This window comes from Choloepus didactylus, chromosome X (genome assembly GCF_015220235.1).
Source record: "Choloepus didactylus isolate mChoDid1 chromosome X, mChoDid1.pri, whole genome shotgun sequence".
Classification (NCBI taxonomy): Eukaryota; Metazoa; Chordata; class Mammalia; order Pilosa; family Megalonychidae; genus Choloepus; species Choloepus didactylus.
Window position 1 is genome coordinate 119,243,598 of NC_051334.1, and position 11,952 is coordinate 119,255,549.

The 11,952-nt window shown below is 39.3% G+C and overlaps 1 long non-coding RNA gene across 8 annotated transcripts in view; it reads right to left on the bottom strand.

Moving 5' to 3' along the window:
- The window catches only part of LOC119523411, a 136,885-nt gene extending 125,581 nt beyond the window's left edge, over positions 1-11,304 (bottom strand). For 2 of the 8 annotated variants that reach the window (XR_005214619.1, XR_005214617.1), the window contains exon 1: positions 10,760-11,300. This is a non-coding gene — a long non-coding RNA (uncharacterized LOC119523411). Of the gene's footprint in view, positions 1-8,976; positions 9,125-10,759 lie in introns of all 8 variants that reach the window. The other 6 variants (XR_005214620.1, XR_005214618.1, XR_005214615.1 and 3 more) reach the window with 5 other exon arrangements.
- Positions 11,305-11,952: the final 648 nt, after the last annotated feature.

Here is an 11,952-nt window from a genome sequence, read left to right on the forward strand (position 1 = left end):
CTGAGACATCCTGCTAGGTTTCCTATCTTGAAACGGGCAACTGAGAGTTAATTACGTGTATGCTATCTTTGGTATTTTTAATGATCTTAATACTCTTATATAAAGGAATTCAGAGTGTTTTTCTGTATTAGATAGGATTGAAGTGTAAAAATGAAATTAGAACCCTGGAAGTACAGAGTTTCTACAGAATGCTAAGATGTATTCTATAATTTGATAATTATCAAAGAAGTAGATAATGTTCTTAATATTCAACATCTGATAAGTTATCACCAAGAACCTTACAAATTTCATAGAGGGTTTCCCATTTTATTTGACACTAAAAGAAGAGCATGGCATAGGAAAGTCATGGATTGAGAATCAACTCCTTCATGGAAAGATAATTAAATTTAACTAAAGCTTTACAGGAAAATCATTGCAACTGGCTACTGGTTAAAGATTGAAGATGGATTTTGAAAAGACCGCATCTCGCCTCATTTTTGATTAAATTAAGAAATAAATATCCTAAGGCAGCTGAAATTGCTTTAACATTCCATATTCTATTCCAAGCAACATATTTCCATAATACTAGTCTATCTCCTATGATTAAAATAAAACAATTGAGATAAACAGTATCCCCTTTGAGTAGCACTGTCCTCTATTCAATCTAGATTAGAGACTTGAACAGCAAGAAGCAGGCATATTTGGAATATTAGAATTTTGAATATTTTCTTGGTGTGATTTATACCCACAGGGTACATATAGGCAATTTCATATGGATAAAAACTATTTCCATCATAACTTTGACTTTGTGATTGCCAAATGACAAGACAGGCCATTCACTGGCAACCATCTATGCAGACTTTCAAAGAACAATGCGAACGGTTTATATCCTTTTTCCTATGTTATATTTATCTGAATTCAATTACTGAAATGTAGTTTTATGTCAATTGAAACTAGATTTAAAAATCAGGGCTTGTATTCTGAATGTCTTTTTTCAGTCCATTTTTTATGAGTTCCATTTTAATATATTGTTTGATTGTATCTTGATGAATTGGAAGTTATAAAAAACACACTGTTCAGCAAAAAGAAGTTGATAAGCACAGACAGAGTTAGACCAGCCTTCTATGTCCAGGTAAGTGTGATGCAGAGAAAGCAGTGAGATAATTTTCTAAGCAAATGGATCACGTAATGCTGGGTGTTAACCCAATGCACTTTTATGGATAACATTAATATTATTACAATATGAAAAGCATGTGTGGCTAATTTGGACATTATATGGGAAGATTCACGATCATTACTATTATTTTGATATATATACCCACTCATTGGAATAGAGTTTTAGATTTTTAATCAGAGGATACAACATTTTGTATTCTTTTCCATTTGATAAGTTACAAATGTTTTAAATATTGCCACATAATTCTCTTTCCTGTCACTTTGATTACTTAAAATGTCACAAATTTATTATTTTTTTCATAGAGAATATAAGTAGATATTTAATTGAGAAAATGTTCTATGGTAAACATTCAGATTTGTCTATTGCTTTCTATCATAAAAAAAAAGGGGAAGTACCTCATACCATATATAATAGTTTCCCATATTTTATACCATTTTCTCTGCACAGCTTGCACAGATCTTTCCCCCTGCATGAATTTAGTTTCCTCATGTTTGTAACTGGTCCATTCAGCAAACCAGTAGCAGCATAACAAAACCTGTGTGTTAAACATCGTCAACCCTGGCGCGTTGTTCCAAACTCAGGAAGCCGGATATTAAATTTGGGTGTGGGCGGAGTTCAGGAGCGACACAATGGCAAACTGAGGCCAGAAGCCACGAGAACAGGCAGTTTGCTACCCCTAGGTCCCAGAGGGAGGGGGTGGGCACTGGGGGCCGGCGGGAGGCGCCAGCGGCTCAGGGCGCAGCCAGCGGGTCGGGGGCGCACGGGCAGAGCCAGAGGGTCCCGGGCCGGCGCCTCCACCGCGCGGGGCAGGAGGTCACTCGGTTTCCCACGGGAGTCAAGGATCGGTTGGCTTAGAGCAAAGGCACGCGGAGAGGGAAGGGCCGGGGTCCTTGGGCAGTAGGGTAGTGAGCTTATCCTTTGGGAGCAGCTCTGGGTTTGGGGCGGAGGAGGCCACAGGTGCAAGGCTCTGGGGAAGTTTATGCCCCAGGGCTGGAAGAGGCTTGTTAATGAGGCCAAAGGTCAGCGTCCAGGCAAGTGGCTCAGCCAAAGGGAGAGGGAAGCTGAGGCAACACAAAATAAATCTGACAGTAATATCATGCATACGGTTAAACCAAATAATTCAGATTAAAAGAAAAACGTTTTGGATCCCAAAATATTGGTGCAAAATTAATAAACCCTTCCTTGCAGTCCAAATGCTCCATCCATACTATGCCATTTATACCCCAAGTGGCTATGTATTATGTAAAATCAAGAAGGATTTAGGGGAAACAATCGAACAGAAATAAAAACAAAACAAAACAATTCCATGCATATATTCTCTAAATGAGAGGCCTCTGTCTATTATTGCATTGAGAATTTCCAAGAAAAATGAACAAACATGAACTACTCTTGTTCAACAATGTTGTTCTTGCTTCATTTATTTTTATTAATGTCATCCATTAAATTATTCAAACTGAATTTCATACTGTTCTAAAAGGTAAGGTGTAGAATACACTGAAAAATTGATGATTGATTAAATGTGAATTCAGCCTCAAGTTCTACTGGAGCTCTGTTGCAAACTAGGTAAGACCCCCAGGTTTCTTATGAACATGTCTGCGTTAGCAAATTATAATTAAGTTTTTGCTTAAAACAAGCTGTGAAGGGATATTTTGCATCTAACCAAAAAAATATTCAGTTGTCTACTGGGAAATATTCCATTATCCCTGCTCAACCATCGAGGGATTCTTTGAAGACAATTACTAAGAAAATTACTTCATACCATCTTTGTTCTCACTTCTGATCCATCTCCAACCTCTCACACTAACATTATATAAAATGAGGAGTATTATACAACGTCCAGTACGAGTTACTACAAAAGTCACATTTTATACATTTAATGAAAGTACAATGTAAAGCAATACTGGAAATTGATTTTAGCATCTTGCATCCCCAACCCCATTATTTGCAAATACACTATATGAAAAATTTATATTCAGTTTTAAATCATCAAGTTAGTGAATATTTAAGGTGGTGACTCAATTCTCTCCTCCATTTCTGGAGAGGACAGCAATAGCTTTATTGATATTAAATTAAAGGAGCAACAGTTTTATTAGTTTAGCAGCCAGCAAATGATGACTCACGTTTCCAAATCAATATTTAACAAGCGGATTGTTTTCTATGACACTCGTACTGGGAGACGGTGGAAGGCGTGCCTCTCTGAGAATCTCCACAGCTGAGCCTGGTATAAATAGTCTCCCCACATCCCATGAGGTCCAGTCTTGGGAGACGTAGGTGGGCTACACAAGCAGAGAGGCTAGATAATGTGAGTGACAAATTCAGACTTCCCAGAGGAGCTAGGTTTCTTGATCTCCAAGCCAGTCCCCAAAGCCATGAAGGATTTCTAAGTGGATTTGGGAGCAATTCAGTGGGGTAATTTCGTCTTCATTCCAACCTAAATTAGACCTTTACAGCTGATGTAGGTGGACTTGACTCTCCTGCGAAATCCAGAGCAAGAAGAAGAAAGTTCACAAGAACAAAGTCACATTGGCCTTTGCATCCCAATGAAGAAGTCAGTTAAACGGTCAGTGGGAATTGGTTACAGTCGATTGTTGGGGAAAGGCAAGGGCAGTGGAAACACAAACAAGATGGCTTTGCTTGCCTGATCCTGCCTATTTCCATTAAATGGAATAATCCATTATCTTCTCCATCCAAAGCATTCCACTCTTAAGATGAAATCAATCACCAGGAAAAATAAAAGGGCATGTCAATTCATGTGTAAATTAAACCCATTCTGTTCCCTTTCTAATCCATCAGAAATTGAGAAACAAGTAAAATTTTATTGAGTCTACATTTTTTTTGTTTGTTTTCTTTTTATTGGAAATGCACATTTTACTACATATTTATTTAGGAAACAGTGTATGACCAGAGGGCTTTTTGGAATACTGTGTTCTAGCAAATTGCTTAGTAGAGCTATAATAGATGCATGTAGCTATGACAGTATGAACAAATGCTTCTTTTGGCTCAGCTAGAGATTGGCAGAAATCACCACTGATGAGCTAATTATTCAGTAAAGCATATCAGTCATTACAGGTGCTAAAGAAGCACGCATCTACCTGTCCCTCCTGCTTCTGCAAAGGTGTGTTCAAGGTAAAATCTGAGGACTTGGCTGATTATGATTATTGTCATGTGTTTGAGAAGTAGAATCATTGCAAACTCAAAGGGAACAGTAAGTATCCAGGGAACAGAAAAAATATTTGTATAAGATAAAACATAAGAAAATACATTTTATTTTATCTTTAATTTTTAAGCAGGTCATGTGTTCAAGGAGATGAAAAATAAAATAGGCCCTGTCCCTCAATACCATAGCTCCCATCACCTCCCTCCATCTCATTATCACTTTTAAGAGATTCTCATGTATTCTCTCAGAATATTAATAAGAAATCCAAGGAAAAAAATCAATGCTTCATTGGTAATGCATGTTGTTAAAGGGGATGACATGATCCTTTTATGATATTACAAGTCATCTCTTTATTCTCTGATTCTGAAGTAGAGAAAAAGAGCAAAAACCATTTAAATTACTTTGTGATTATGAACAGAGGACAGTCATTAAATAGGACCCACACCAAATGCCCCTTTTACCCCAAACAGAAGACAGAGCTGCCCTCACTGGTAGGGGATGTAGCTTTTTATTAAACCAACGTGCCAGTGTGGATGTATTATGTCCCCCAAAATGCCATGTTCTTTAATGCAATCTTGTGGGGGCAGACATATTAATGTTGCTTAGGTTGGAATACTTTGATTGTTTCCATGGTGATGTGACTCAATCAACTGTGAGTGAAATGTTTGACTGGATAATTTCCATGGAGATATGAACTCTGCCCATTCAGGATGGGTCTTCATTTAATCACTGGAGTCCTATAAAAGAGCTCACAAACAAAAGAACCTCAGTGCTGCAGCTTAGAGAGACATTTTGAAGATGGCCATTGAAAGCTGATACTGACATTTTGGAGAATGCCATTTTGAAATGCAACCTGGGAGCAAGCAGACGCCAGCCATGTGCCTTCCCAGCTAACAGAGGTTTTCCAGACGCCATCGGCCATCCTCCAGGGAAGGTACCCTATTGTTGATGCCTTACCTTGGACACTGTATGGCATTAAGGCTGTAACTGTGTAACCAAATAAACCCCCTTTGTAAAAGCCAATCCATTTCTGGTGTTTTGCAAAACGGCAGCATTAGCAAACTGGAACAATCACTATTTAATCCTGGCTAACATCTCACCTGGCTTGAGCCAAGGCATCAGGTTGAAGGAGCAGGTCTGCCATCAAAAATGCACGGAGCAGAACACACACACCCATTCTGAAGCCCCGTGCACTCAGAAACAAGATGAGATGGCAGGACATGGCTCAAGAATCCCAAGGAGGCCACGTGCTAGCTAAACTTAGGAAGGCTTCATCATTTTTGAACAACTTCCATCAAACCATATTTTTGGCTTTGTGCTTTGTAGGGTAATTCCAGGGCTGCCTTGGAGGTAGCTTCTTTCTTTCCCGCCTTAGTTCCAATTTGTCAGCATGAGATGTGGGTGCAGTGGGTCAGATGTTTTCCACTAGGCAACTCTAAATTATGGGTTAAATAATGGTTTCAGGTAGGGTGGACGCTAACTGAATATCTGTGTTTTCACCTGAGGACTTGAGCGTGCTGTGCAAGGAAGAGGAAAGCAAACAGAACAGTCATTTCTTGTAGGACTGTGGGGAAAATGCTAGCGTTCTATAGTCAATTGAAATTTTACGGTATTGCCAGATTTTGGGGGAAGCTGCAGGTGTGAAAGTGCTGTGTCTTCATTTTCAGCCTGCCTCCCTCTGAACATTTTCAGGATTTCTTGTCTTGTGTTAGAATTGAGAACAGGAAATGTGCAAATAAAATAGCACGGATATTTATGCAAATGTTTTGCCTCTTCAAAACAGAATTAAACCTCATTCATAAGCTATACTTTGTGGGAATATTCTAGCTATTTTATATTCTTTGAAACAGTATATTGTAATGAAGCCTACATGGTTTTCATTTTATCCACAGGTTCATTCAAAATTAATATGTATACAGGTATATTTTAGGTTTTTTCTTGGCAGTATAACTTCCTCCTCAAATGTAACAGGAATATATAATTATTATGATTACTGACCATTTGACCATAACATATTGCAAAGTTCAAGGTATAACAGGCTTAGTTTCCTATTGTGGTTAGTGAGGTTTTTCCTGTGAAATATTTCATTTTTATTTTTATATTAACTTGTTTAATATTGACAATCTCAAATGAAAAAGATTTATTTAACATTTATAGGCCATCTCTTAAATCTCATAAAAATGGGCTTATTGATAATTAAGCTCTTGTTTTATTTAATAGAATTAAAATGACTGTAAAAATGCAAAGCGGTGGCTTATGTTTAATCCTAGATTTTCGTTGTTGATTTCAGAGCCAAGGGGCCTTTCCACTCTGAGGATTAATATTTCTGTTTTTGCTGATAAGTGTCCTTTTTACTGGAATCTATCTCAATTCTTCACATGTACAGAGTCTATTTTAAATTATTGTATGACGGTGTTTTCTTAAACAGCTTTATCGAGGCATAATCCATATAAACTGAACATATTTAAAGTGTAATATGATGAAAACCATTACTATAGTCAAGTCAGTGAATATATCAATCTTCCCCAAAGGTTTCTTTGGACTCCTTTGTAATTCCTCCCTCTCCTACCCCTTGTACACCCCCATCCCCAATCAACCAGTAATCTACTTTCTATCACTATATATAGTGCACATTTTCTAGAGGTTTAAATAAATGGAATTATGCAGTATGCACTATTTTTAAGTCTGGTGCCTCCTACCCAGTGTAATTATTTGAACAGTCACCCAGGTTACTGTGTGTATCAACAATTAATTCCTCTTTATTGCTGAGTAGTATTCCCTTGTAGATGTGTACCCAAATTTGTTTTTCCATTCACCTGATGGACTTTTGGGTTGTTTCTGGTTTGGGGCTATTACAGATAAAGATGCATGAGCACTTGCGTACAAATCTTTGGGTGGGCATATCTTTCCTTTTTTCTTGGGTATATACCTAGTAGTGGAGTGGCTGGGCCATATGATAGCTATACGTCGAACTTTTAAAAAAACTGCCAAACTGTATTTCAGAGTGGTGGCAGCATTCTTAGCTGCCACCAGCAGTGGATGAGTCTTCCCGTTGCTCCTTGTAGTGGAATTTTTAAGTACAGGCAAGGCTCAAAGACCTGGCAAAAAGTACTCACCTGGGGCCACCCATTGGACTCACTGGGAGCCTCCAGAATAACCAGTGGCTGGGACCTACCCCTCAAGTACAAGTCCAGTGAATGGAGGACGTGGACTGGGCCTCAGGGTTGGCCCGCCCTCCCCAGGGAGTTCAGTGGGCAGCCAGGACTGAAAACCTCTGTGCTGGGGGCTCGTGATATCCAAAGTGTTGATAGTTTACTTCTGAGCACACAGAAGTACTTATTTCAGCAACGATGGGGGATTATGGAGAATATAATTCTTAAACACTCTCTAGTCACTGACTTTGAAAATAAGTGAAAATTTGGGAGCATTAAGAATGAAAAACAAATTATACTTTTTAGGGCTTGATACCCTGCTAAAAATCGTTATCTGTTTCATTTCACTTAATCCCACAACAGTTTGATTTTCAGTAATTTAGGATAGAGAGAGATCAGTCTGCAGGTCAGGGAAAATAAAATCCAAGCTATTGAGACCCTGAGGCCATTCTGCTCTATTTTCCTCAAGACATTTGCCTAGTAAGCTTACAGACAAAATAGATGCATGTGAAAACACACAAGGATACAACAAAACTATGTAGAACTATTCCTGAATAGCTCCACAATTGACAACTATTTCTTCAGCAAGATCAAGGTCATCTCAAAACTGAAAGGTTGAAGGAAAACAGTCGAAATAGTGTCATATATTCTAGAGAGTATCAGCCTCAAAAGTAAACCATATTTGGACACTATAACCTTTTTGCCAATTCTTCTTCTTAACTACGGAACATGGCTGGGGCACTATGATATATGTGGGCAGATGCTCAACAGGTTTTCTGTGATGTAGGGTATACTGCTTTTTAAATGTTCTAAAGTAGCTATGGCTGGCTTGACATTTAATGTTTTTTTACACTTGCTTTCCCCTTGCTTCATTTCAAGATGCCTGGGGGAAAATTCTTGTGATTGCCTTTTTTCAAGCAAAGAACCACAGTATTTAAGGACATGCATTTTTCTCTTTGTTCTTGGAGGCTTATATTGAGAAGATGGCTCTTAAAAGGATGCCTTCTTCTTTTCCTAACCCATAGAATCTCTGCATGCTCAGAGGGGTCAGTTAATAACAAGTGTTGACATACCTTTTAGGTTAAGGGGTTTGGCTGAACCCAATAATAAATACATAAAGGAAACAACTTAATGTTACAAATCCTCATATCTTAATTGGCAAAACTGCAATGGCCAAAGCTTCCTATTTATTCGCATGATTAAATCCCATCTATCTTTGGATGGTTTAAGTAACTGCTGAAAATTCTATTTAAAATAAAGGTAGTTTTTAAACAAGACATTATAACAGATTTCATATTTGATCATATCTGTGTATTTCTTGCATCCTTTAAAAAAGAACACAGTAGAATCAGCAAAGAATTGTTCAGTTGATTTAGAGACATGTTTATACATAAAATATCCTGTCTTTTCATATTTCAGGTTCGGTGCATAAATGGCTCCCAGTCATCCCCCATCCTGGTTTTCAGAGGCTTGTGCCCTCCCCAAGAGTGTAGGCAGCACCCAAGACTCACCTCTAACCAACAGAACACGGAAAATGGGATGGGATGTCAGTTCTGAGATTAGGTGGCAGAAGACGGTGACTTCCACTTTGCTAGAGCTCTCCCCTGCTCCTCTCACGGTCTCACCATGCTGCAGCTAGCTGACAGGTTGTGAGCAGCCCTATGGAGAGGCCAATGTGGCAAGAGATGGAGGGGGTCCTCCCCAGCAGCCCAGGAATAGCTGAGAGACTCAGGCCACCATCCCTCAGGGAAGTGAGTTCTGCAACAATCCGAGTGAGCATGAAGCAGACCCGTCCCCACTCGAGCCTTCAGAGGAGACCCCAGCCACGATCAACCTCATTTGCAGTCTGTGGGAAAGCCTGAAGCAGAGGACCCTGCTAATACGTGTCCCATTTCTAACACACACAAATGTGAGATAATAAATGCTGTTGCTTTAAGCCACTAAGTGTTGGCTAATCTGCTAATTAATAGGTACCTAATATTCTACCTGTGACAATAGAGGAAGAAACGAGCAGATTATAGCCTAAATGTTTCCCTCTTGCCATGGTGGCCATAGGGTGCTTCTTAGCACATCCTCTAGGGAACAAAAAGTAAAAATTCCTGTGGTTATTTGAGTTGAGGAAATGCTGCACACTGGACCTTCCACTGTGTTAACAACATTAACAACTCAGAAATCATACAAAAGTAACTGTTTAATTCTCTGTCATCACAGAGTTCCTAAACATTTCTGACTATATATCTCTTCCCTACCCCCTTTTTCTGATCTCCTGATAATTCAAACAATTCTGCAGAGTATTCTTTGGGATTGCACATATATTACACCTCAGTATATCAGTGGTAGATTATTTTTTATGAGTTGTCAGTTACACCTGATGCAAACAACCCAGCTGCATTAATCTGCTGAAACTGTCTAAAAGAACTGAAAGGAAAGAAACTTCAAATGGTACCAGCAAAGGAAGGGCTAGTTGACACGGCTCCTTCTCATTTACTTTCTCCTCCACAAGCCAGTTGCAACTTTAATCCATTTTCTTGACATCACTGTTGAAGAATGTTTTACTGATTTATGTTCCTAGAACCTCCATAATTTCAAAAGGTTGCCTGGAATATCATTTTGTCTGGGGACTCACACCTCTCCAGCTGTGTTACTAGAGTAGGGTAGAGATCCTTGGAGTTCATTTCTTGGCTAAAAACCCCCAAATCAAGTCACCCACTAAGGAAATATGAGTTTCACTTTTCCAGATGAGGTGAGAAATCCATAGCTTTAGATTTGGAAATCTGGCACAGAAAGCAAGAATTGAGGCTGGGAACATAGAAAGTTTGAATCAAGATACCGAGTCTGAATTCAGGATCCCAGAGTAGAAGCTTGCCTAGGTGGAATAATTCCCACAAACAAATGCACATCTGTGAGTGAAAAAGACTCAAGAAAGGATCCCCACAAGGGAAATGAGTCCTAGGGTCATGCTTCTCAAATTTAATGTTGACAGGAGTCACCTGGGATCTTGTTAAAATGCAGACACTGATTCAGCAGGTCTGGGGTGGTGGAGACCCAAACTGTGGATTTCTAACAAGCTCTGCAGGTGATTCTGACAGAGCTGGTTTATGGGCAGCACTTTGTGTAGCACAGAGAAAGTGGCACCTACAGAAAGCTCTAGCTCAGCGGTTCTCAGATCTGGCTTCACGGTAGAGTACACCCCTGGGGAGCTTTAACCAACACGGATACCCAAGACCTGCCTGAGACAATTTCAATAAGAATATCTCCCAGTGGAGGGCGGGCATCTGCATTTTAAAAACTTACCAGGTGATTCTAATTGCCAAGGCTGGGCTCAGTCACTGCTTCTCAATCTCTAATGTGCATGCATTTCTCCCAAGATTCATTAAAATGCAGACAGAGATTGAATTGGTCTGCTTGGGGCCAGAGGTTCTGCATTTCCAACGGGCTCCCTGTTGCCCTGATGGTACTGGCACCTTGAGCACAGAGGTGGCAGGAAATTTCAAGCTCTATTTGCACCTGGCAGTAAGGCCTCCTCAATGTAGCACTCACCACCCTACTAACTGGCATGCACAGCAAACAGTTTTCTTCATCGTTTCAAAGATGAAGAGGAAAGAACCTATTAAAAAAAAAAAAGAAGAAGAAAAAATGAGTCAATAAAACAGTCCTTTACAAGCAATCGGATTCAAAACACTCAGTTTCAGTTGTCCTTGGCCTTTTTCCTAACTGCTAATCACTTCTATTAAATAGCTCCCCTGGACTTCTAGAAAGATCCAAACACAAATATTAACATTTTGCTCCTCAAGGGATTTTTTTTGTTTTTCAAAAGGAATGGAAGGCATTTAAATTTTTTTTCTAGCAATGTAAGAGACTTTCGTTCTTGATCTGGCCTTAGTGAATTTACTTGTTATCAAAAGGCTCCCAAATATACCAGGAAATAGGTAAAGCCCCAGGAAAATCCAATTTCAGGGACACATGGCTGCCTCATGGAAACAGCAGCTCAAGCTGGTCATCTGGTAAACCTTCCTGTGGTTGCTTTGGATTTCTAATATCGAGACTCTGCAGGATCTGCACAAGCTTATAAATAAGCAGAATAGCTATTTTCTCATTATTCCCACCATTCTTTTTTCTCTTGTGTAAAGAAATTGTGTTAGTATGTTTCTCATCTTGAACTCCTCAAAGGCATTATTATGTCATCCCTAAATTCACCCCAAAGAGCACTTACTGGATAGCAAGTGAAGTCGATTTCAAGCCAATATTATGTTCACTTCCATTTTATAACAAAACACAGAACAGTCACACAATGGTGGGGACCTACAGTCTGCTCCAATTTGCCATTTTATAATATGCACACCTCCCGTGTCTGCAGTGACAGCCACCCTAAGTAAAGATCTCATCACTAGCTCCGCTAGGCACACAAGACTAGTGTGTGTGTAAGACAAGAAGATGCACAAACAGTTCTTCACGGGACATTACTTCAATGTGTGTTGGAGCTAGAA